General features: G+C 41.1%; 1 long non-coding RNA gene across 1 annotated transcript; it reads left to right on the forward strand.

Annotated features, from left to right (window-relative positions):
- Positions 1-683: 683 nt before the first annotated feature.
- Positions 684-27233, forward strand: LOC132407032 (uncharacterized). The gene is made up of 4 exons (XR_009516353.1): positions 684-1030; positions 1287-1446; positions 7762-7858; positions 27042-27233. It is a non-coding gene; the product is annotated as an uncharacterized LOC132407032 (long non-coding RNA).

A 27233-nucleotide genomic window follows, 5' to 3' on the forward strand; every position in this document is an offset into this window, starting at 1 on the left:
GGTCATGTGAAGACATGGAAGCAGGTGGTGGATAGTCGTATGAGCGGTTAGTGCACATCACAAGTCCTGATTATGCGACTGCTGACAGCAGGCAGTCAATCTCTGAAGAGAATTGATAATGACTGGGGTCACCAGTCTTGTAAAGACACTGCCCAGAAGAAGGCAGTGACAAACCTCTTCTGTAAAAAAAAATTGCCAAGAACAATCAGGGTCACAGAAAGATCATGATAGCCCACATCACAGTCCACATAATGATGATAAAGCAGGTGGGTTGCTGGGCAGCGAGGCTCATTGTGCTGTATCTATAAATAAAATAAAGTAATAAATAAGTACAGGCTGTCAGAAAACCATTAGTGTTGTCCAGGGTGGAGGGGGGAGGCTCTCAATTTCCTCCCTCTAACACTGGCTCAAAACAGAAAAGTCACAACGTACAAGATGTCAGTGCTATTAAACCTGATTCTGATTTTGATTCAGGTTTTGTCATCCACTACTGACCTCTCACACCCTGCTCTGTCTCAGGATTGGCTCAAGCAGTCAGATTGACAGAGCTCAGCAGCATATGATTGGTAGAGACACTGCCTTGTTGTCCTCTCAGATCCTTTGAACGAAGAATGACAGTATGGTTCAGAAGCAGAAAGAATAATGTTTGTCATGAAAGTTCTTGTTTTGTGGCCGCAGTACAAAGCAATACATTAAAAATAACTAAACTTTACAACAAGAAATATGAAATATATAAAAATTAGTGATAAAAGAGAACAAAGTGTGAGGTGGTGTTCATGAACTGTTCAAAAATCTGACGGCTGAGGAAAAGAAGCTGTTCCTAAAACATTAAGTTAATATGGTTAAACGTTGATATGGTTAAATATTTCTCCATTTGCATCCACCGCTCAATCTTGCTAATAGCCTTTTCTCCCTCTTCTATATGTTATGTACGGTACGCCTTCCTCTGGTGTGATTGGCATGTGTAATGATGCTAAATAGAAAGGCTGGAGTTTACATTACTATTGATGTGACTGATGCATCTGAACATGTGAGTAATGTCCCAAAATAATGACTACATTGGTGACTGGCAATTCAGTAATGCTCAGCTATTAATCCAAATTGTGTTGAAGATGTACAGTTTTCATATGATTTATGATGCCATTAACTGTATCTCATATAAGCAAAACCAAAATAGACCGCTCATGTTAAAAGCTAAAAATGTGCCCTGTAACATATTGCAATTTTAATTCAAGAACACAAAAAAAGCTTGTTGAATAATATCATAAATATAATACTTTTACCAGGGACAGATGGTGCATCTTCTAAGAAACAGAAGGAAGCAGTCTTGCTTATAAGTGAGAAGCTCCACTTGTTCTGAAGTGAACTCTCTACAATTTGGACCAGATTTGCATCACAATGTGGGAGATCCAGACGCAGATCCTGGACTGCACAGCTGAACTACGGGTAGAAGCATGACTTGCAAAAGCTTTAGTACACTGTTATGCAGTTATGATAAATGTCGACTCTTGCAATGCTTAGCTCACCTTTCTTCTAATTAAAAACATAAATCAAAGATTGCAAACACTCACAATACTGTAGCAGGTCAACCTTCACTTGGACAAGAGCTCTTGGTGATATTGGGTATATTTAAAGTGGAGGTCGACAGGTTCTTGATTAGTCAGGGCATCAAAAAGGTCATGGGGAGAAGGCAGAGGAACTGGGTTGAGAGGGATAAAAATCAGCCATGATAGATTTGCGGAGTATACTCAATAGGCTGAATGGCCTAATTCTGCCCCTCTGTATTATGGTGGTCAGATCTACTGACTGGGGACCTCAGCATCAAGCATTGAACTATCTTGTTTGGTTTGTTGGATACCGAACTGAATCTTTCCAGTTTTGTGAATGCCTGCAAGAAAATTAATCTCATGTTAGTACATGGTTACATAGATATACTTTGATAATAAACTTACTTTGAATTTTCCTAACCTTTCACTGCTAGTCCCCATCTTCCATCTGCTTTGAAAAGAAAGAGCTATATTTCTGCAGTGCCTTTCACATTTACTTTAGGGTGTGCCTAAGACTTTCACAGATGCTCAAGTACCTCTGAGGTGTGGCCATTGTTGTCATGTAGGAAGCAGTGCCACCAATTTGAGCACAGTAAGCTCCCACAACTGAACGATGATCAGACCCAGTTATAGAGGTAGGCATTTGCTCATAAACACAAGGGATTCTGCAGGTGTTGGAATTCCGAAGTATTACACACAAAACATTGGAGGAACTCAGTCGGTCAGGCAGTATATATGTAGAGGAATGAAAGAGTTGCTGTTTCATGCTTATGAAAGGATGGGTCAGGAAGTAAAAATAAGAAAGTGGGGAGAGGGGAGGGAGTACAGGTGATAGATGAGACCAGGTGAGTGGGAAAGCAGGTGGGCGGTGGAGGGAGATGAAGTGAGAAGATGGGAGGTAATAGGTGGAAGTGGTAAATGGCTGATGAAGAAGGAATATGATAGAAGAGAGAGTGGACCATTGGAAGAAGAGAAGGAGAAGGGGCACCAGAGGGAGGTGATGGGCAGGTCAGAAGAGAAGAAGTAAGAGGGGAGCCATAATCTGGAATGGAAAGGGAGACAAGGCAAGTGTTCACAATAATCTAGATGAAGAGGTGCATATCGTTTGGTTGCTCTACATTTTGCCCAGTGTCAAAATGAGGTTAAAGAGAACTTAGCTTTAATTGTAACATCAAAATGTCACAGCATACAGTCAAATGCATCACTTGTGATGCATCCAACACATCCAAGGATATTAAACACAAAGATGCTGTGGTCAAATCGACACGTACAAACAAGCTGGAGGAACTCAGCAGGTCGGGCAGCATCAGTTGAAACGAACAGTCAGCATTTCGACAGATGCTGCCCAACCTGCTGAGTTCCTCCAGCTTGTTTGCACATCCGAGGATATGCTGGGAGTAGTTTGCAAGTGTTGCATCTTTCTGGCAAATATAGAGTGCCTAGAACTTATTAATCACAACCCTAACCCATGTGCTTTTGCACTGTGAGAGGAAACTGGAGCACCTGGAGGAAACCAACATGGACACAGGGAGAACGTGTAAACTACTTGCAGACTGTGGTGGGAATTGAACCTTGATCACGTTTTGCTGGTGCTGTAAAGCTTTGCGTCAACTGCTACACTGCTGACTATGCTACTATGTAAACATTGATGTAAATGAAGCCCAATTTCAGTGCAGAATACAACTAGCAGCAATAATTAACATGTGTGCATGAATGCCAAGAACAATTATCTTCTTGGGACCCCAATGAAAAGTGATCTGTTCCACTTCATCATAACACTGTTGGGATCTTTGTTTCCACCTTGGAGATCTAAGCAATGGTCAGTTTAAATGAAGTGGCAAGGTAATCCATCCAGTAGAGAGAGCTACTATTTCATAGCGGCAGATACCCGGTTCTGTTTCCTGGTGTTGTCTCTGTGCAGTTTGCACAATCTCCTTGGCTCTGCATACTTTTCCTGCTGGTCCTCTGGTTTCTCCCTATAGCTGTATGTTGGTAGGTTAATTGGATGCTGTAACTTGCCCCTAGTGTGTAGGCAAGTGGCAAGATCTAGCAAATCTAGGAAGATCTAGGAAGATTGTAACATCAGAATATTGGGTTGCTGGTCTCCACTCTCATTGAGCAAGCGACCTCTCTCTCCCTTGCTGGAGAGAGAGAGTCTGACCAAAATATTAAAGTGCTAGTATGTGAACTGTCGTTCCATGGACTCTGTATGAATTAATTCTTTAGTGCCTCTTCTGTTGCTCACATGGTAGTGGGTGGGTGTGGGTGTCAGTACTTCTGCTGGCACAGGTGGGGGGGTGATGCTTTTGCTGCTGTGTGTGCAAAGGGGGGGACTTTAAGGCTTCAATACTTTTATTGTTCTATGGGGTTTCATTGTTTCATAAATGTCTGTGAAGAGGATAAATTTCAGGTTGCATTCTACATACATACTTTGATGTTAAATGTACTTTGAAACTTTGAATGTCAAAAGATTAAAATGTTTAGTCCCCTCCATAGATGCTGCCTGACTTGTTGAGATCCTGCAGCATTTTGCTCTGGATTTCCAGCATCTGCAGAATCTCTTGTGTTTGACTCCATTTGCTTCATTCAAAATCCCTTACAGAGCAATCTTCCAGTCGAGTGTCAGCCACGAGCGTTGCACTGACGTGTCTGGGACATAGTTCAAATTTCAAAGTACATTTATTATCAAAATACGTATGTATCACCATATTCTACCCTGAGATTCACTTTCTTGCAGCCATCCACAGTAGATCAGTTAATCAATGGAAAACTACACACAAATAAGTGAATGGTTCAGAGGAATTTCAATCCTTTACCCAACACAAGAGATTGTGCAGTTATTTGAAATCCAGAGTCTGGAGGAACTCTGGAGGTCAGGCATCATCCAGTGAGGGGAATAAACAGTCGACAATTCGGGTTGACAGCCTTCATCAGGACTGGAAAGGAAGGGGGATGAAACCAGAAGCAATTATCCAATATTTTCCTAATTTCTCTTTTTAAACCAGGGATTTCCCAACTCTGTGTGTGTGTGTGTGTGTGTGTGTGTGTGTGTGTGTGTGTGTGTGTGGAATACACGAGCATGCATGACTAAATTATTGTACTCACAAGTGATCCATATCTACAGGAGCGCAGGCAATGTGTTATAACATTTTACTTTGCAAAATAATAACAAGTCTTGACAAGGTGAACTTTAGAACAGCTGACAGGATTTAAAAGAGATGGAAAACTGATTTAGGTACCAGAGAGAATTCTTTTTCAGGGGAATTTTCCACTGTGGAGATAGAGATACTTGGGCGATGAGTCTATGTTCTGATAATTTCTTTTTACACATTTTCCTACCGACCTTGAGAAAGGAATTTGAAGTATGTTGTACAAATTTGCATACTATGCTAAATGACGTAGGACTCAAAAGTGTATCAAGCAGGCAGTTACGTCTGAAAGTGATCTGGAGAGGATTGGGCAGAGGATGATAAAAAAAGCCTTTAATATTACTCAGCGAAGCTGGTATGTTATTGAAACCAGGAGGGTCAAGTGCAGTTCTGCAGTGGCAGACAAAGCTTGTGAGGAGAGGAACAAGAAAATGAACTTGGAGGTCATAGCTGACCAGTCATTGAGACTCTCTCCACAGTGTGGCACACAAATTAATAAGGCAAATAAAATGTTCTGATGTACAGCCAGAAGGATTGAGTTCAAGTCTGAGGAGAATAGAAGTAATCTCAACTCCATATAATAGAGTACAATGTAAGTTTCTAAGCCTTAGGCATTCTTCATTTCATAAAGATTAATCCAGGTACTCACTAGGAATAACTTTTAACCAACTTTATTCTTGGCATTGCATTATGCTTCAGCCCTTTCCCTTTCCCACCCATGTGGTTTCACCTAACATCTTCCACCTAGTCATCTTCCACCTAGTCATCTTCCACCTAATCATCTTCCACCTAGTCATCTTCCACCTAATCATCTTCCACCTAGTCATCTTCCACCTACTCATCTTCCACCTACTCATCTTCCACCTACTCATCTTCCAGCTACTCATCTTCCAGCTAGTCATCTTCCACCTAGTCTTCTTCCAGCTAGTCATCTTCCACCTCGTCATCTTCCAGCTAGTCATGTTCCACCTACTCATCTTCCAGCTAGTCATCTTCCAGCTAGCCTCCTTCCACCTAGTCTTCCAGCTAGTCATCTTCCACCTACTCATCTTCCAGCTAGTCATCTTCCACCTAGTCTTCTTCCAGCTAGTCATCTTCCACCTAGTCATCTTCCAGCTAGTCATCTTCCACCTAGTCATCTTCCAGCTAGCCATCTTCCACCTCGTCATCTTCCACCTAGTCATCTTCCACCTAATCATCTTCTAGCTAGTCATCTTCCACCTAGTCATCTTCCACCTAATCATCTTCCACCTAATCATCTTCCACCTAGTCATCTTCCACCTAATCATCTTCCACCTAGTCATCTTCCACCTAATCATCTTCTAGCTAGTCATCTTCCACCTAATCATCTTCCACCTAGTCATCTTCCAGGTAACCTCCTTCCCTGCCCACACCTTTTTATTCTGGCATCTTCCCTCTTCCTTCTCAGTCCTGAAGAAGGATCATGGTGTCAACCATCTATTCATCTCCATTGATGCTGCCTAACCCTCTGAGTTCCTGTATTATGTTCTTATTTTAGGTTTTTAATTAATTCATAGGTTGGTGAATCCATCTTGGGTGGCGGGGTGGAGATAATATCTCCACCAAAGGAGGTGTAAGGCGCTACTTCCTTCCGCTAGTCTACAGATCACCTTTGAGCAAGGTGCAGCACCTACTTAACGCCAATGAGGGTCATGTGAAGCCATGGGAGCAGGTGGGGGATTGTCGTATGAGAAGCTGGTGCATATCACAAGTCCTGGTTAGGCGACTACTGATACCAGGCAAACACTCTCTGAAGAGTTTTGATAATGGCTGAGGTCACCATTCTTGTAAAGACACTGTCCAGAAGAAAGCAATGGCAAACCAGTCATGTATAAAAATTTGCCATGAACAATCAAGGTCATGGAAAGAGCTTGATCGCCCACGTCACATAACAAATGAACGGTGAAAAAAATCATTTAGCACGCTGGCCTTCATCAATCAGGGCATTGAGCATAGGAGTTGGGGCACTATGTTGAGTTATAGAAGTCATTAAAGAGGTTGCACTTGGAGTACTGTGTACAGGTTTGATCACTGTTACAGGAAAGGTGTGGTTAAATTGGAAAGAGTGCATAAAAGACTTAAGAGGATTATTTTTGTTGCCAGGACCAGAAGGCCTGAGCTATAGAAAGAATTTGGCCAAGCTAGGGTTTTATCCCTTGGGACGCAGGAGAATCTGAGGTGAATTTACTGACGTGCTTAAAATTATGAGAGCCAGGGAACAGTGGATGGTGGCAGTCTTTTGCTTAGGCTAAAGTGATCAAACCAGATTCCAGTACCGTAATCTCTTGTGTCCCTGGCTCCTCGTAATTTCTATTCCTAAAACCTGACTGGAAGTTTTCATATATATTTCTATAGGTTTAAAGGGCAAGGATGCTACACAAAATGCGACAGAAGGAATTGGCCTTGGATTAAATTTTCCCACATAGTTGAATAGTATTCAAGTTCTAGGCTAGCTTGTAAGGAAAATATACCTGGGCCAAGAAAGAGAAGGAGACCATCATCCATTAAACTGCCCTTTGGAATGAATCAATGTCCATTAGAGAGAAAACCAGAGAAAATTGGCCCCAAAAACCCAAGTAAAGCATTGATCAAGAAACAGATATGCGAGTAAATCATGATTCTTTAAAAGTGGTTAATTTTTTAAATGTAGCGCTCATGATATTGGACAACTGACTTTTATCTAATTTCTTTATTGACTAATTGCCTAGTAACAGTCTCTTCTATCGAACAAGCAAACTCCTGTTGACTGTCCCTCATTTAAAGATACATGCACACTGCATTCAGCAGTAATCTAAAGTCTGATGTAGTTTGGTGTGCTAAGTTACATTTGTTATCGGTCTCTGTTTATGGGGAAGGAATATGAGCTTTGAAAAGAGGTAAAGGTAGAGATTAGCTTTATTTGTTACATGTATTGTACATTTAAGCATCAAAATATACAGAGTTTTGCATCAATGACCAACTCAGTCTGAAGATTATGCTGAGGGCAGCTTGCAAGTTGTGCCATGCTTCAGCTGCCCATGACTAACTTTTCTTTTTAAATGTAGGAGGAAACCGGTGTGGTCACTGGGAGAATGTACGAGCACCTTGCAGACAATGACAGAAAATGGACACCAATCTTCTATTCCTGGATGCTGTAAAGTGGTATGATAACTGCTACAAAAACTAGAGTAAAAGGCAACAATGACTGCTTTCAAAGATTTCCTTTCGGTGATTTTGTTGTCTTCTCTTTATTTATTTATCCATTTGTTCATTGATTGATTGATTGAGATGTAGTGTGGAATAGTCCCTTGAAGCCCATCAAGTTGTGCTTCCCAACAAGCCCTGAATTAACCCTCGGCTGATCACAGAAAATTTTCCAATGACCAATTAACCTACTAACCAGTGCATCTTTGGACTATGAGAGGAAACTGGAGAACCCAGAGAAAACCCATTCATTCAATGGGAATGATGCATTGACTTCTAACAGATGACACTGGAATTGTACTCTGAACTCCAATACCCAGAACTGTAATAACATTGTGCTAACTGCTAAGCTATATGGTGCCCTGACTGATATTATTCTATTCCGTATGAGTCCAAGGTGAACACTAGACTATATCAGTAATACTGATAACACTAAATATTTTGACTCGGTAACATTAGATAGATCCATCTATCATTCATCAAGACTTGAGTACCTTTAGGTTTGACCATTCTGTTGATTTGCTAACAAGGCTCTCCTATTTGCTTCTCCATAATTTCAAAGTCAACAAAATCTCTGCCATCTCTCACTCTGTCTTGCTTAATTGTCACCCCAATGTTACCTAACCCACCTTTCAGTTAAGCATTCCCTCAGTTCTAAAGTTCTCATCCTTGTGTTCAGTTTCATCTGCGATCTCTTCTTCTCACATTTCTAAAAATATATGTTTTTTTAAAACGTCTCGATCCTACGTCATCACATGACGTCCCCCTTCTTTTCACATTTCTGTAATCTTTTCTAGCCCTGCAACATCCAAACCTCTAATTGTTCTGTTGAATATTTTTAAATTTAATTGCTCTACTCTTGGCAATCATGCTTTCAAATTCAGAAGTCAATTGTTGTTTGATTTAATCCCTTTCAATCTTTTCTCTGAAATGTTCCACTATCCTGGCCTTTAGACAAAATTTTTAATCATCAGGTCAAATGGGCTAGATCACCTAGACCTTGCCCACCAGCTGGACTTAGCCTGGACTCACTGCCCATCGTACCTGACCTCTTGTCCAATGCTCAACACTTTCCTTTTCTGGATGTGTAGGTCAGAACAATGCTACTTGACCCACTGAGCTCTTCCAGCAGATTGTGTTCTTCCAGCAGATCATTTATTTCTGAAAAGTGTCCCATGTGACACAATGACTGTCAAAAGCCTTTAGATCATTTACTAAATGACTTTGATTTTCAGAGATCTTTAAAAATAGGTCAGAAGGATATTGTTGATAAAAGCATGAAAATTCTAAAAAGCATCCATAAAATAATATAACTAATTAACAACATTAAAATGAAGTTGGTCATGATATCACCTGGACTTACTTGCTTTCCTCATGGGGTTATTGCTATGTTTAGATGCAAGGAGCCAACCTCAGCATGCAGCTTCCCCTGATATATAACCACTCTTGGATGCTAGGGGTGCCGCCTATTGACCTGTAGATCTCTTTGGACTGTGCATTGAGTAGAAATCCGCCGTGTACCAAGCCTGACTGATTGACAGCTGCTTTGAGTCCTTGTGTGGCTTGCCATCTGTTTTTTTTTATTGAGCACTCCAGTGATAGGCATTTGACTTCATGCTAGATTGAGGGAACTATATGATGAGTCCAAACTCAGGTTGCAGAAGCAACAGCTCATACTTTCTCTGGGGATTCTTTAAACTGATGCCATGACCATTAATTCCTCTAACATCTGGAAATTTCTTCCCCTTCTTTCTTTTTCTGTTCCACATTATGGTCACCCCTTCTCTTCTCTCACCTGTCCATCACCTCCCAATGATTTGCCTCCTCTTTCTTCCATGGTCCATCATCCTATCCTATCAGATTCCTTCTTCATCATCTTTTTACCTCTCCCACCTATTCCCACACCCCCAACTTTTTACTTTTTCCCCCTTCCCACCCACCCACCACACCTGCTGTCACCTGTAACCTTCCAGCCTGTACTCTTTCACCTCTCCTATCTTCTTATTCTGGCTTCTGCCCCTTCCTATCCACTCCTGATGAAGGGTCTCAGCCCAAAACATTGTTTCTTTCACTCTATAGATGCTGCCTGACCTGTTGAGTTCTTCCAGCATTTTGTGCATATCAATGGAAGTTTCCCTTATAAAACTCTTCTCTCATCTTGTCCGTGATAAAGCTCTCCAGCATTTTAACTGTCTCAAATATCCATGCCATTGCAATTCTAGTCTTGTGTACAGTTCTGATTTTGATTGCTCTGCCACTGGTCTGTAGTGACCTAGGCTTTATGATCTATACATGCTTTATCTAAACTCACAACCCCTTACTCTCTTCCTTAAAGTTGTTCCCCAAAATCTACCTCTGACCAGCCTTTACAATCTCCTTTTAGTATCCATTCATTGTGGCCCAATGTCAATCAACACTCCAGTGAAGCCCATAGGTTTTTTGTTTATCTTTAGAAGAGCCTAATAAATTTAATTTATTGTTACACCATCCCTCAGGCAAAATGGTGACTTGCTCTTAACTGTTTCCTTCAGTGATTTGTTGCTTATGTATGGCTGCAGCCCCGCTGATGATTACCAAGTCTTCAGAATGGCAAAGGTCTACATTCAGAACTAAAATGGATCTTGTGGACAGCTGTCCAAAGCACATGCGCAATATTTAACCACATGTGCTGCAATGAACGCACAATGCCACTGGTTGGTACATCCTGGATAGGAGCGGATCAAAACCAGTATGGAAGCAGGATAGAAAGCAGGGTAGAAAGATCTAACTTATCTCATGTTGCATGGAGTTCCAGTGGCAACTACTGTGGTCCATTGTCGAGACAACCATCACATTTTCTGTGATTTTACTACAACAGATTCACTTATATCCTAGGTTTACTGGCAAAAGCTAACCTATCCTGTCAGCAGCTGATTGACTGCGAGAGTTTAAAATAATCATGTAAATGACAGTTTCATTCACTTTCATATCTGTCCTGGGTGCAATGTCAACAGTAAAAGTGTCTGAGCGTAATGATGCATTGCTGTGGAATGACCTGGCACATCCTGGCACAGCTTTGCAATGCTAATAGAGTAATCTCATCCATTTATGCCCCTTTAATCCCGAGAGAGGCTACAAATTGGAAGAGACATCAGGGAGTCTTAAAGGGCAATTGCAGGTTTGATGACAGCAGCCCGGAGTTTGCTGGGCTTTAATATTCTGTATGGATCAACCCAGAGGAGTGTTTTGTAGTTTAGACCTTCTCACCCTCCATTCCACTGACACCTTGAATGGGCCTCTCATATGGTAAAAGCTGAACTCTTGTACTCCTAGCCTCTTCATTGTATCCTTACACTGTATTTGTCTGCCTGCACTGCTCTTTTTATCTGCAAAACTATATTCTGCATAGTGTGCCAAGATGAGGCCACCCTCAGGGTGGAGGAGCAACATCTTATATTCTGTCTGGGTACCCTCCAATCAAATGGCATGACTATCAATTTCTCCTTCCAGTAACCAAATTTCCCCCCTCAGCCTTCTTCTCTTCCCCATCTTTTACTTCTTCACACCTGCCTATTACTTACCCCGGGCTCTCTCCTCCTTCCCTTTCTCCTCTGGTCTACTCTCCTCTCCTATCAGATTCCTTCCTCTCCAGCCCTTTTCCTTTCCTATCCACCTAGCTTCACCTATAATTTTTCAGCTAGCCTCTTCCCCTCCACCTAGTTTTTTTTTTATTCAGGCATTTTCCTCCTTCCTTTTCAGTCCTGAAGAATGGTCTCAGCTTGAATTCATTTCCACAGATGCTTCCTGACCTTTTGAGTTCTTCCAGCATTTTGTGTGTGCTGCTATATTCTGCATTCTGTTTTGATTCTACTACCGCTATGTAATAATTTATTTTATTTTGCATGAGCAACATCTCGGGTTCTGCAGATACTGGAAGTTTTGAGGTACACACACAAAAAAATGCTGGAGGAACTCAACAGGTCAGGCAGCTTTGATGGAGAGAAACAAACCTTTGATGTTTGGTGTCCCAGGATGAATCAGGAACTTGGCCAAGTGGATTCCACAATACATTCAGTGGGGAATCTGCTTGTGGAATCAGTACGCAGATCTGTATCCATGAGCCTTTGTATTTGTGGGAGAATATAGGAATGCATGAGATCTGTCACTTCTCTTCATTTGTTGTCCTTTCTTGAAGATTTAAAAAATTTGTATTATTTCTTTTAAAATAGTCAAATCTGTGACCTGTGAGTCCTGGGGTTGATACCCTGAGGTCAGTTAAATTCCAAGGGTAAAGTTAAAGGTTGATGCCCAGAGCTGAATGAGTATGGAGGTGGAACGCCTGAAGGTCAAGTTTGTGAGTCCATGCCAAGGACTCGAGGTTGGACATCCAATATCTGCAAGATTGAGGGTCTGAGGTTAAATTCAAAGTTAGCAATTGTGCATGGAATCCTTTATAGGGAATAGGCTGGCATTGTCGATTTTTCAGAGACTCTAGAGACTCCTTGGTTCCTTAAGGTTGTTATATCCTGGGGTGGCAAAGGGGATAAGCTCCCAATACCCATTAAATGCTCCCAATGGCATATGTCTCAAATCGCCTCTGACAACCAAGTCCAGGTCCTGGCCTTCATGTGTGGCCTAGCTACTAATCCCTGCAGAAGCATTTCTACTGACAGGAGAAGGGGCAAAGGCAGATTATTAGTGCCCTAATGCCGGTCACTTTGTTCAAATGGGGTTCATAGCTGTGTTTGGAAACTCATCTACGAGAAGCAAAACTCTGATCTCAAACCTCCATTGCATTTCTCATGGGGAGGTTTCGGGGTAAACCTCAAAGTGGAAATCCAGAACCGAAGCCCCTAAAACAGTCCTAAGTTGTTCAGTGCTGACTGGCAACTCCTGCGATACTGCTGGTGCCAAATTGTATCAATCTCTGCAATTCCTTTGGGTTCATCAGATACATAGAGTTAGTGGAGCCTGCTACATGGGCAACAGCTTGCTCTCCATACTGCTCTGCTCTGTCTTGCAAATTTAGACAGCTGGGGCACAACAAGCATGGTCGGCCCTGATCGACCGAGGCCTCACTGCTCGCTTCACTGAAGACTACAGATACTCGAATCTGGAGCAACAAACAATGATGTCTGAGTGATTGAAGTATCTCGACCCAAAACACTGACTGTCCATTTCCCCCCATTGATGTTACCAGATCCATTGAGTTCTTCCAGCAGTTTGTTTTCTATTTTCTTTTTCTGTGTGTGAAGTAATGGCTCAATGATATAATAGACCAGATAAATTTCAGAGTAGCTTTGCACTTGGTGTTGGATGTGATGCAATAATGAGCTTAGGATTAGCAAATTCAAATTTACATTACACTAACAAAGCACTTGAAGATATGACGGAGAACATCCAGAAATGTTTCTAGCATAGTTAACTTCATGATCTCTGAATGGATTCCCAATGCAAATACCAACACTCACAAGGGAACTCCAGCAGTGTTGGAATTCCTGGGGTCACACTCCTTAGAGTCCTTTATAATACTGGCACTTCGCTTGAGCTATCTTCCCCCCAAGCTATCAGACTCCTCAATACCCAGAGCCTGGACTGACACCTTACTGCCTTATTGTCTTGTTTATTATTTATTGTAATGCCTGCACTGTTTTTGTGCAATTTATGCACTCCTGGGTAGGTCTGTAGTCTAGTGTAGTTGTTGTGTGTTTTTTTTTTCTCTGTGTTGTTTTTTACGTATTTCAGTCTAGTTTTTCTACTGTGTCATGTAACACCATGGTCCTGAAAAAAACATTGTCTCATTTTTACTATGTACTGTACCAGCAGTCATGGTCGAAATGACAATAAAAGTGACTTGACTTGACTTGGCCTGAGCACTGGGATGTACTGTATGTGTAACCTTCTACCAAAGTCTCTGCAAAGACCAGTGTGAATAGATGACACATACCTACAGCAGTAACTTTCCAACAACAGAATTCCTTGTATCCTAATTTTCTTTACTAAAGCTGTCAAACATTGTGTGTAGGCATGGAGAGTAAGGGTCAGTAGGCTAGTTAGCAAAGGAAACTGCCATAATTTGAGTCTTTCTTAAATTTGGGCTTTCAGGAAATATATAACACCCAATAATATTGAAACAAACAACTGCTCGGGGAACTCAGTGGGTCAAACAGCATATGTGGAGTAAAAAGAATTGTTGACATTTCAGGTTGAGACCCTGTAGAAGGACTGACAGTGGGGAAAGTCGACATCCAGTACAAAGAGGAGAAGGGGAGTGATGAGACAGGAATCTGGGGTAATTGAAGGACTGAGATGACAGGCGCTATGAATGAGTAAGTCAGTGCTGAGGAATTGGTTGAATCTTTCTTACGTAAAGAAATGGAGGGATTTAAGACATTCCTGGGGAGGGATGGAAGTGCATTAGGATTAGATGTTCATTGTGAAGATTCCCAGCAGGGTCTGGGAATCGTACGTTGTCAAATTGGCAGAAGGTGTGCAAGGTGTCCTGGATATAGTGGGGGTTGGGAATGGGAGTGGACGAGAGGAGAATAAATTCAAGAGGAGATAAGTTCAGTGGGGCAAGAGCAAGCAGAAAAAATAGGCCTACCAAGACAGTGTCAGCCCTGCGCATGCAAGTTCCTCCTAGTCTCCACCCAGTTAACAGTCACCTGCCACTCATTTCCAACTCACCTCCTTCAGCCTATTTAAACCCAGCTCGCAATTGCAACCCTTGTTCACTCATTCAAACCAGCCAGCCTCAAGCAGTTGCACTGAGCCTTCAGTTACCTTGTTGCCTTGTCATGCTAAGTATCTGTTCCATCTTGTTTTTGGCTCCTGGTAGCTTGTCACTTAGCAGTTTATTATTAAAGTTATCGCTCACCTCTAAATCATTACCGCTGCTCTATATTTGGGTCAAACGTCCTCTACATTTCCTGACAGATAATCCTGTTTAGAATTAGACTGTTTGGCTCATTGAATCTTGAGTAAGAGCAGAGTAAAGAACAGGATTGGAACACTATGGGATTGGAAGCTGAGGGGGGGAGATCTGATGTGATGAGTGTGATGAGGTTGTGACAGTTTGTAGCCTCCTATCCGTTGCTGGAATGATCACTCAGGGATTGGAATGAGGAGATATCCAAAAGCTGTCACTGTAAGGCAGAAATCAGTGTGCCTTTGGTTCTTATCAATGTTAAGTCAAGTTGGCCGCAGGAAACAGAAACCAAGGAGACATTTTTGTATTCCCAGTCCAGTAGAGATCTGCAGAGCTCAACGATAAAATTTGGGATGGTCTGATAGGTAACCAATCGCAATTGACGCAACAATTACCAATATAACATTGAATTAAAACAGACAGAAGGTGAAAATATAAAAAAATACAAATTATAATTTTCATATGAGGTATTTATCTTTGAAATAACTGTTCAAAATGATGTTGTGTCGTCAACATAAAAACAAGAAAGGAATTCACAATTGTAAAAAGACACATACATTACTGGTAACTGATGTTAGGGTAAGTTTTATTATGTGGACACAGAGTCCCTAATTAATATATTCATTGACAAAGAGCTGCCAAATCATTAAATGTTCTTGAAAATGATAAAGTGATTTACATAACACACGAAACATCCACTGTTGGTTTGTAGAGGTTAATATCAGGGAAATAATTAGACTTGCATAATATGTTATGGTGGGTGCATATTAATGCAGGCCATGAGCCAATTAATCATCAGAACATCAATATATAATTTGCATAAAATTATCCTCTTTAAGGAATCCACATTTTGGCTGACATGGTTACCTCATCAATAATGCAAATTTGGACTTAATATTTGGAAATTAGAAGGACAACCAAAAGAAATTCAAGCACTGAGATGTTCCAGACAAGGGTAAAATCTCTGTGCTTTTAATGTTTGTATGAGTGAGCTACTGTAAGCAGTTTGAAACACTCAGTAAAGTGGGTTTAAAAGCATTTATTTGAAAAAAACTTGTCACTTCAATTAATTTCATATGCATAAAGAAACATTCAGGTCCTATTTTCCTTCCAGATAAACCCTTCTAGCAGGGGACCCAAGGTCATACCGTGAATTTAAATAATCTATCTGCATGGGGTGGAAGAAATGTGAGGACAAGTATCTGCTTAGCTGGGTAACTCCTGGCCAGCACCTTGCATTAATGACTACATAGAGGTTAATTTAGTTTCCTCAGGTTGACTGACTGGGGAAACCCATGGCCACCTCCCTCAAGCCACAATTAAAAAGAGAAAGATCTTGCATTTATTTGACGCCTTTCATGACTAGAGGAATCCCAGGAACTTGTCAGGTTTTCTTTTGGAAATGTGGTCCCAGTTGTAATGCAAAGAAAACTGGAAGCAAATTTGTTCCCAGTGATGTCTTAGAAAGTGGGCAGGGTAAATGACAAAGGAAACTCATTCTCCTGCTGGGACCTGGGGATAAATATTATTCAGAGAAAGAAAAATTCATGTATCAAAAGGAAGCTGTTTCTTCAAGCTCCAAGGAGTGTCCTGCACTGCTGATTGGTTGGGTTTACCTGAGTGTAAGCCATCCTCGTTACCTTTCCTTGTACAGGATTCTCAGCAGTGATTAAAGACTTGAGTATCTCATTCTGGTCTTACTACTGACCATAACAGATTTTCCAGTCAAGATAACTGAATGTTAATCAGGAGCAAGAATTCTCTCTAACTTGGGATGCTGGATCCTGTATTGTGCACATGGTTGAAATTATGTTATTGTTTCATCTACAAGAACGAAGAAGATAGGAGTAGGTCACCAGATCTCTCAAGCCTGTCCCACTATTCAATATATTCAAAGTTAAATTTATTTATTTATTTATTCATTCATTCATTCATTGACACAGCATTGAAGCAGATCTAATTACCTAATTAAAACCTTATGCCAATTAACATATTAACCCATATGTTTTGAAATTTAGAAAGAAACCAGAGCATCAGGAGGAAAACACAGGGTAAACATACAAGCTTCTTACAGACAGTAGTGGGAATTAAACCCTGGTCTCTGACACTCTGGTAATATTATGTTAACTACTACGCTACCATTCTACCCATAAATCTGCTGGTCCATCACACACAACTCCTCGTCTGTTGATGGTTCTCCATAACCATCAAATAATTATCCATCTCCAACTTATGTAAATATTTTATTACATGTTAGCTTGCACATGCACATCAGCATCATCATTATGTGCCATGACGTATGACGTGGGCCATCATGGTCTTGACCATGACTGTTCTTGTCAAACTTTTCTACGGAAGTGGTTTGCCATTGTCTTCTTCTGGGCAGTGTCTTTATAGACAGTTGACCCCAGCCATTATCAATGCTCTTCAGAGATTGTCTGCTTGGCATCAGTGGTCACATAACCAGGACTCATGATATTCACCAGCTGCTCATACGACCATCCACCACAACTCCCATGGCTTCATGTGACCCTGATCCGAGGGAGTTGGTGGAGGATGTCTAGTCAGGTGTCCTACTTTGCCCAAGGGTGACCAGCAGACTAGTAGAAAGATGGAGATCCTTACACCTCCTTTGGTAGAGATGTATCTCCAGCCTGCTACCTTAACATGTACTTCAAAAAATCAAAATGTGTCTCTTGTGTCAATGACCAGCACTGTCCAAGGGTGTGTTAGGGGTAGCCTGCAAGTGTTGCCATGCTTTCAGTGCCAACATAGCATGCTTACAACTTACTGAGACAAAGTGGAAGTGAAGAGAATGTTTCTTATAATGGGGGAGTCTCCAACCAGAGGGAACAGCCTCAGATTAGATGGGCATCCATTTAGAGCAGAGGTTAAGAGGAATTTCTTAAGCCAGAAGGTGATGAACCTGTGGAATTCATTGTCACAGATGGCTATAGAGGCCAAGTCATTGGGTATATTTAAGTTAGAGTTTGATAAGTTCCTTATTAATAAAGGCGTTAAAGGTTATGGGGAGAAGGCAGGAGAATGTATTGAGAAGGATAATAAATTAGCAAAGATGGAATGGCGGAGCAGACTCCTTGGGCCAAGTAGCCGAATTCTACTCCTATATTACACAGTCCTATGGTCTTACTAATCTACTAGCCTGTACTTCTTTGGAAAGTGGGAGGAAACCAGAGCACTCAGAGAAAATCTATGTGATCACGGGAAGAGCATACAAACTCCTTTCAGACAGTAGCGGAAATAGATCGCTGACACTGTAAGGCATTGCACTAACCATTACACTACCGTGCTGCCCAACGATCTGGCCTCCACCATCAAAGTCATCATTGTTAGGTGGCATCTGGAATTTCCAGTTGGCGGACGATTTCCCTCCACGCCGCTCTGACATATTGAGAAATCATGTACTTGGCAGGTTACAGTAGTGGTTTGCCATTGTCTTCCACCATCACCAGAACCCGAAAACTCCAGAGATTTACTACCATCTGAAAGAAGCAATTTCGATTCAGCTCAGTTTGAAATGACCAACTCTTTATTTTAGTTTTTATTTATTTTCTTTTTTTGCAGCAGTTTTTGAGTTCCATGCAAATGAACACAGCTCTGGATCTACACAAGCAGTGCAGTTGGAGACCATGCAGTCCTTTAAGCCTATACTGGCTCAACATTCTGAATTTTTCATTAAGACCTCCTGTGTTTGACACTTACACCATTGACTTCTATGTTTTGAAGAGAAAAACTCAGTCCCAGCTCTCCAAGATAATTATTGACGTGCAGAGATTCACAGCCCTTTGAGATGATACACCTTTACAAGGTTTGATTAGGAAGATGAAAGCAGCATAAAATGGATCATAAAATGGAACAGTACAGCAGAGTACTGACTCTCCAGCCACACAATGCTGTGCTGACCTCTTAACCAACTCCAAGATCAATATAACTCTTCCCTCCTACAGCACCCTCCACTTTTCTTTCATCCATGTGCCTATCTAAGAGTATTTTAAATATCCCTAATGTATCAGTGTTTACCACCACTCCTGGCAGCAGGTTTGATGCACTTACCACTCTCTTTGCAAAAACAACCTGCCTCTCACATCCCCTTAAACTTTTCCCCAGTCAGCTTAAAATTATGCCTTCTTGTATTAGCCATTGCGGCTTGAAAATAAAGGGTGCTGGCTATCCATTCCCTTTATCCCATCATTTTACACACCCCTCTCAAGAGGATATCTGGTTTGAAAATACATAGCCGTTCCGTGGATGTAAATACACATACATTTCTCTGTGCAATAGGTACGGAGTATGGATGCTCGAAAAGTAAGTGTGAAATGATGCAGTGCTTTTAGTCACCTGTGCAGATGTTGCAATGACAAATGGAATAACAGCTGGCTTATCATGTGTTGCAAGGTTGTAAGACACTCAAGGGGTTTAGATGATGTTGTTCAGGTGGGTCACCTGATCCCAGAAAGCCAGGGAGAGTGTGCCACAACCAGTTGGTGTGTGTTTTATTATCGTGGAACACAGTGCTGCAGTCAGATACCTCACTCCCACTGTGCCTGCACTGTGTGAGTAGGTGAAGCAGGTATGATCTATCAGCATGACAGCAGTGACATAGGCAATGTGCATGGCTTTCTAGGTAAGAAGGACACTAACTCAATGATATATGATGTCTAGTCGTCTCTACCTTATTTCAAATTAGTTTTCTGCCTGCTTTGTGCAATTGTCAATTTTACAACAGAATACTGATACATTCCAATGCATTAATAAATGGGAGATTAAATTAACCCTTTAAAAGGATAATACTATTATATTTTTTCTAGTCTAGATAAACGGATGCTAAAATTTTTAAGTTCTCACCAAATTAATCTCTGTGTTACTTATTAATAATAACTATGGGTGATACCTTGAGTGATTGAATGATAATCCATCAACTGGCCACCCACTGGCTTTAGCAACAGCATGGAATATGGACTCTGGGCTCTTAAACTTCAACTCAGGGTTGTAACTGACTCTTATGTTAGTTTCTGCTCAGGTATCAGCAGTGGTAAAAGCCTCAAGGTCCATCCTAGAAGATAATGCTCTGTAAGCCCCAGTTCAAGTTTATTGTCATAGGCATGCATACAAACTCAGGGTATAAATGCCATGAAATTTATCTTTTTGCAGCAGTTGTGCAGTACTTGAGAAACATAAATGAACCTGAACACCAGACATTCTGCAGATGCTGGAAATCCAAAACAACACCCTCAAAATGCTGGACGAACTCAGCAGATTAGGCAGCATCTATGGAACTGAATAAACAGGACTGGGGAGGAAGGGAGAAGATGCTAGAATAAAAGGGTGTAGGGAGGGGAAGAGGCCAGCTGGAAGGTGGTAGGTCAGGCTAGGCGGGTGGCAAAGTTCAAGGGCCTGAGAAGAAAGAATCTGACAGGACAGGAGAGTGGACTGATGTTAATATGTTATATTGGTTCGTAGGTTCATTTATTGTTATCAAAGTTTGTATCCGTATACAACTCTGAGATTTGTCTTACCAGGTACCCAGGAAACAAAGAAAGAACATGAAAGTCATTCAGAGAGAAAGAATGGCATCCTGTCAACCTCCAAACCCTCCTCTGCACAAAACGGAACAAGAGCATATCCATATATCCCCCTCCCCCTGTGTCCTAGGCCCAACCATCTTCAGCTACTTCATCAATGATTGCATCATAGCTCAAAAATGTTGCTGCTCATTGATGACTACATAATCTTCAACTCCATCCTCAGCTCTTCAGAAAGTGAGTAAGTCCATGCCTGCACACAACTAGACCCAGACAACATTCTGTCATGGGCTGAATTGGAATTGGAGTTGTATTTTTTTATTTTCAGAAATACTGAGATACATTCAAGTAGCAAGTAGCATTCATATCACAGAACTGTCACAAAAAGACCATTTCCAAGAGGAGAAAACCCACTCTTGACGCTCAGTATTATTACAGTCCTGGACCATCAACTTCCTGGGGTTCTCCATTAATCCAAGCTCTGTTACCCAAGCCATGTAAGTACTGTGAGTAAAATAATAGGTTACAGCCAGGGAACACTGCAGCAAATAACTCCTAATATCAGAATTCTGATCCTGATATCCAGAAGGTTTACTACTCTACTCTTCACTTTCCTGGATGAGTGGAGCTCCATCGTTGAAGACTCCCATCACCCAAGTCTTGCCTTGTTCTCATTGCTACCATTAGGAAGAAGGTACAGAAGCATGAAGGCACACACTCAATGATTCAGGAACAGCTTCTTCCCCTCTGCCATCTGATTTCTGAATTAACATTGAACCCATGGACACTAACTCATTACTTCTTTATCTCTGTTTTGGCACGACTTATTTAATTTACCTTTTAATATATGTACTTCCTGTAATTCACATTTCTTTCTATTATTATGTATTGCATTGTACTGCTGCCACAAAGACAACAAATTTTATGACATACAACACAGTGACATTAAACCTGATTCTGATCATGCTTCAAGGTTATCATCACACAACATAAGAAAGTAGAAGCAGAAGAAGGTAGCATAGTCTCTCAAGTCTGACCAGCCATTCCTAAGGTCAATCTTCCCTAGGTCTCAGAGCTAGATCTCCATAGCCTCCGGTTCCACAGTCTTTCAAGTAAGGCATCATCTAAGGAGAGAAATAAATTGTCCACGTTTTGGGCCGAGACCCTTCTTCAGGTCTGGAAAGGAAGGAAGAAGATGCCAGAATGCTGTAATAAATAAAGCACTAGCATTGACTTGGTGGAACAAATGGCCTCCTTCTGTGTTGCAGCACAATTCAGATGATTTTTGTTTGCTTAATACAATAGCTGAATAGGCTTATTCATGTAAGTATAAAAGACGATTCTGATTCGCAGGAAAATTGTTCAGCAGAAGTACATATAAATATGGATCTTGAACATCAGAAAACAACTCCTGCCCTTACTTTCTTCCAGCCTCGCTGTTATTAATTCCTAACAATCACCTCTGTCACAGTCTAAGTTTTTGATATCAACCACAAGGGATCTTTTAACGTTTTGGAGGTAGGCAATCGTAATTAGCTCCCACCAGAATGCAAGTCCACACTTGCATTTCCAATTAGATTGTATGGTCAGTTGGTTGGACAATAAGAGGTTCTGTGTTATAGCATAAAGGGCCATGGATCTTAATGCTGAGAATCCATCACATGCCTACGAGGTGAACATTCCTCCAAGTTATGTTAATCTAAAGTGCTCTAACATATTTTTGTGCTTAACCCTTCGATCTCCAGCAGTTTTGATAAAGTCAGGTGATTCCATAAATTCATTTTTGTCTGCATGAAGTTGTCCCTCAGGACCCTTTTAAAACTTGCTCTCCCTCACATTAAACCTATGCTTTTGAGTTTTTGATTCCCTGTCCTTGGGAAAAAGACTGTCTGTGTTCATTCTTTCTAAGTTCCTCATGCTCTTATGCCCCTCCATATACTCACCATACAATCTCCTACACTCCAAAGAATAAAATCCTTATAACTCAGGCCCCCAAGTCCTGACAACATTCTCCTAAGTCTTTACACTTCCTCTTTCAGCTAGAAAGAATACTTCTGAAGCATGGGTACAATAGTAATGTAGGAAACAATTTCTGCACCGCAAGTTCCAACTAATTGCAATGTTTTAGTGAACAGGTCATCTGCTGTTGGATCCTCTAACTAATTACAGTCATCTAGTTCCCCTAGATAGGAGGGAGAGGGAAGGTTTTCAAAATGGAGACTGGTTGCTGGAATCTGGAGATAAAATCACAACTGCAGGGGGAGCTCAATATATCAGGCAGCATCTGTGCAGTCAAGGGAATGGTCAACATTTCAGGTTGAGACTATGTGTCAGAAAAGGTTTTCACAACCGTATAAAGGTATCTCCCAATCTGATATAGAATCAAAGAAAAGTACATCACAGAAACATGCCCCTTGTCCCATGTAGTCCTTTCCAAAATATTTACCTACTCCCATATATGGAAATAACAAAAGTAATACCAAAGGCTGTGATTTTGTATTTTAATTAATGTGCTCCAGAGTTCAAAGTTCCAAGTAAATTTATTAGGAAAGCCACCATATGCTACCTTGAGCATTCACAGTGGAACAAATATAATTGAATCAATAAAAAAACTTCACACAAAGACTAACTAGCAATGTGCAATAGAAACTGCAAACATAGAAAAAAACAAGTAATAATAAGAAATAAGTAAATAAATAATTGAGAATATATATGCTGCAGAGTCCTTGTACATGAATCCATAGGTTGTGGAATCAGTTTGGTGTTGAGGGGAGTGAAGTTATCCGCACTGTTTCAGGTGTCTGATGGTCAAATTGTTCCTGAACCTGGTGGTGTGGGACCCGAAGCTTCTGTGCCTCCTTTCTAATGATGGCAGCAAGAAGAAGTTTTGGAGCAAGTACTTTCTAATTTATATTCAGTTAATATGAATGAATTTAAGAATGGATAAAATATTATTTAGTCAAGGTTAAAATTGAATTGGGAATTAATCATTGACAGGGACATGATCAAGTTAGGAAGGACATGAAAGTACAACCTTGTTATTAGAATTTCAGCCAGAGGCCACAGCTGAACCTAAAACATCCCAATAATCTCAAACTCCCAACAGGCTCAACTTTAATTCTGTATTTGATGAGAACCCCACAATTCAAAAGTAGTACAAAAATAAAACACGGCCAATGTTAAGAGTAGATAATAAAACAGAACGTGCTCAGCACTTCAGGCAGTACCCCAGCTGAAGTTTTGACCTTCTCTCACCACAGCTGCTGCCCTGCCTGCTGAGTATTTCCTGCAGTTTCCATTTATCCCACAACTGGAAATAGTTTTTATCATCATGTTTAATGATGTAACTCTGCCATGGACAGTCCCAGGCCAGGCTGTGAAAGGTGAAGGATTAAGCATGGAGCTATCAAACACAACCCGTGAAAAAAGCAGAACTACCGAAACGCCAACAGAAGCTCCAAAGACCTCCAAGGTCTTCTAAGCAAAGGTGTATGAAGTCATGTGGTGGAAGTGAAAGACACAGGGCCAATCATCCTTTGACCAAGGACAGGGGACTCTGGTGAGCAGCTGTTGGCAGCCTACGACCCAATTGGGGTGAAGGATTTACCAAGAATAAGAATTTACTGGTGTACAGTGAAAAGTTTGTCTTGCAAACTGTTCATACAGATAGTAGTATTTCAAGGTAGTACAAGGTAAGACAATGAAAGAATGCAGAATGAAGTGTAGCAGCAAAAGAGAAAGGGGAATGTAGGTAGACAATTAGGTGCAAGGTCACAACAATGTAGATTGAGAAGTTGAAAGTCCATCCTAGGCAGCAATTCAATAGTCTTACAATAGGGGTTGAAATTGTCTTTGCTATAAGAAATACATACATGCCCAAGGTGCTGTTAAATATGTAACTGCAAATGGCTAAAATTTTTAAAAGCCATTGTTATTTTGCTGTTCATAGCTGGGAATGCGCGAATGCATCACAGTTCTGTGGAGAAAACTATAACTGTCATTTCTTCCATAGACAGTAGATGACTCATAGATTGTCTGTGGGCTGGTAAACACGAGTTTCCTGGTCATCTGGTGGCTGAATTCTGTCTTCATTCCTGCAGATCTAGTAATGCAGGAATTATGCTTCCATGGCGATTGCTTTGAGTGAATATTCACAACTCCCGGAAAGTGGCAACACAGGTAGATAGGTAAATAAAAACACTGCATGAAATGTTTGCCTTCAGTATGTGGGGAACTGAGTTCATGAGCCAGGATGTCATTCTGTAGCTGCATTAAGTGTATTGGAGTATTGTCTGCTGTTCTAGTCACCTTACAACAGGAAGGATGTGGAGATTCTGGTGAGAGGGCATAAGATATTCACCGTGATGCTGCCTGGATTAGACATTATCATTATTATTTACCATGCTGTATGACGTGGGCGATCATGGTCTTTCATCTGTATGGTCACGATTGTTCTTAGCAAATTATTCTACAGAAGTGGTTCGTCATTGCCTTCTTCTGGGCAGGGTCTTTACAAGTTGGGTGACACCAGCCATTATCAATACACTTCAGAGTTTGTCTGCCTGGCATCAGTGGTCATATAACTAGGACTTGTGATGTGAACCAGCTGCTCATCTACCACCTGCTCCCATCGTTTCAGCTGACGCTGAATGAGGGACTACGTAGATGATACACCTTGCCCAAGGATGACCTGCAGGCTAGTGGAGGGAATGAGAACCTTATAGCTCTTTTGGTGGGGACATCTGCCACCTCCTGAATTAGACAGTAGAAGCGACAAGGAGAGGTTGGACAAAGTTGGATGGTTTTCTCTGAAACATCAAAAGCTGAGGGAAGCTTCTACTCTGATAGAGATACAGTAAGAGAAGCATAGATGGTGTAGACAGTCAGAATGTTTTGTCCCAGGATAGATAAGTCAAATACTAGATGACATAGTTTTAAAGTGAGAGGAGGAAAGCTTAAAAGGAGATATGCAGGGTAAGTATTTTACACGGAGAGTGGTACGTAGCTGAAATTTGCTGCTGGGAATGATGCTATAAGCAGACGTGACAGTGATGTTTAAGAGGTATTTAGTCAGGCACATAAGCAGACAAGTCGCTTTTATTGTCATTTTGACCATATCTGCTGGAATAGTACACAGTAAAAACAAGACAACATTTTTCAGGACCATGGTGCTACATGAAACAATACAAAAACTACACTGAACTACGTGAAAACAACACAGAAAAAAAGAAACTACACTAGACTACAGACCAACCCAGCACCGCATAAAGTGCACAAAACAGTGCAGGCATTACAATAAATAATAAACAATACAATAGGCACAGTAGAGGGCAGTAAGCTGGTGTCAGTCCAGTCTCTGGGTAATGAGGAATCTGATGGCTTGACAGGGTCTGATAGTCTGACAAGGAATGGAGGGATATGGATGATATACAAGCAAATAGCTTTGATTTAATTTGACATTGCATCTGACACAGATATGTTGGACCAAAGGGTCTTTTCCTTTGCTTTATTGTTAAATATTTTATATCCTGTGAAGGAAGCTAAGTTATCTATTGGTTACCACAAGACCTGTATTAATGTGCTTAAATATTTCTTGGGACATCAGTGATGCTGACACTACCTGTTTTAATTGGGCAGTGTTAGTGATCCTTGAAAAGTTGAGAGCAAGTTTTCTTGATCTGGTCAAAATCCTGTGTGGTTCTTCCCCATCAAAGTGCTACCCTATAATGCTCTTAGTTGTGCTGTGCAGGCAATATTTGTCCAAATCAGAATAGTGTGTGATTTGAGCTGGCAATGTTTGCAGCTCCCTCCCCTCACTATTCTTGTCCTTTGAGGTACTGGATATCTTTGCCATGGGTAATTCTGTTGGAGGAAGCTTGCATGGTACCCAATGACTAACTGAACTGGACCATTATGAACACAGCAGATGAAATTTAGTGATAAGCTTTTCATCTACATTATCTGTCCCTCACCGCAGATATGCTCCTGAATTAAATCCTTTCATTAAGGAGTTTCAAGTTATTAAACATACAGGGAAGCAGACATTTACAACTCAGACTCAATGGAAGGTCTCAGACACATTTGACTGTCATTTTAGATGCATAAAATTGAAGGCCACTAGCTACTTGACTAACAAACAACCTTCTAGAAGAACTCAATCAGCATCGGTGGGAGGAAAACAGCTGTTGACCTTTCAGGTCGAAGTCTGCATCAGGACCAGAGGGCGAGAATAAAACCTTCTTCAAAGTTGGAATTGGAATTAGTTTACTGTTGTTATATGTAACGCAATACAGTTAGAAGCTTTTCTTACATACTGTTTATACAGGTCAGATATTTACACAGTGCATTAAGGAAGAACAAGGTAAAACAATAACAATGTAGAATAAAATGTAATAGTTAGAGAGTAAGTTTAGTGCAGGTAATACCTAGAAGAGATTTCATAGTGGAACAATACAAGGGAGACACAAGAGACTGCATGTGCTACAACAATAGTTGCTTGATGGTCTTTTCATCTGTAAAATAATACAGAAGGGAATAACCTACTCACAAATGACCATTTGGGTTTCACCAGGAGCAACTGGCCTGAGAGCAACTGCACTTTACCTCGAGACAAAATCAACCTGAGGAATCTGGGAGCTATGGTAAATCTGAGGTCAAAAGGACTCAAACTGGGTCTCTTTACTGTTTTCAGACTCCCACGATGTTTCATTGGCAAAATTAGCGAGGAATCACGTCATCAGTGGCACCACGCCCTCAATGTGCACATCTTCCAGGCTGCTTCAGGTAATAGCGAAACACCAGGCCGCGTGGCCGGCTTGAAAGCCATGGCTTGCGGAGAACCATAGTTTGAACTGTAGACCACGGACTGTGACAGAATCCCAGC

Source organism: Hypanus sabinus, chromosome 17 (genome assembly GCF_030144855.1).
Source record: "Hypanus sabinus isolate sHypSab1 chromosome 17, sHypSab1.hap1, whole genome shotgun sequence".
Lineage (NCBI taxonomy): Eukaryota > Metazoa > Chordata > Chondrichthyes > Myliobatiformes > Dasyatidae > Hypanus > Hypanus sabinus.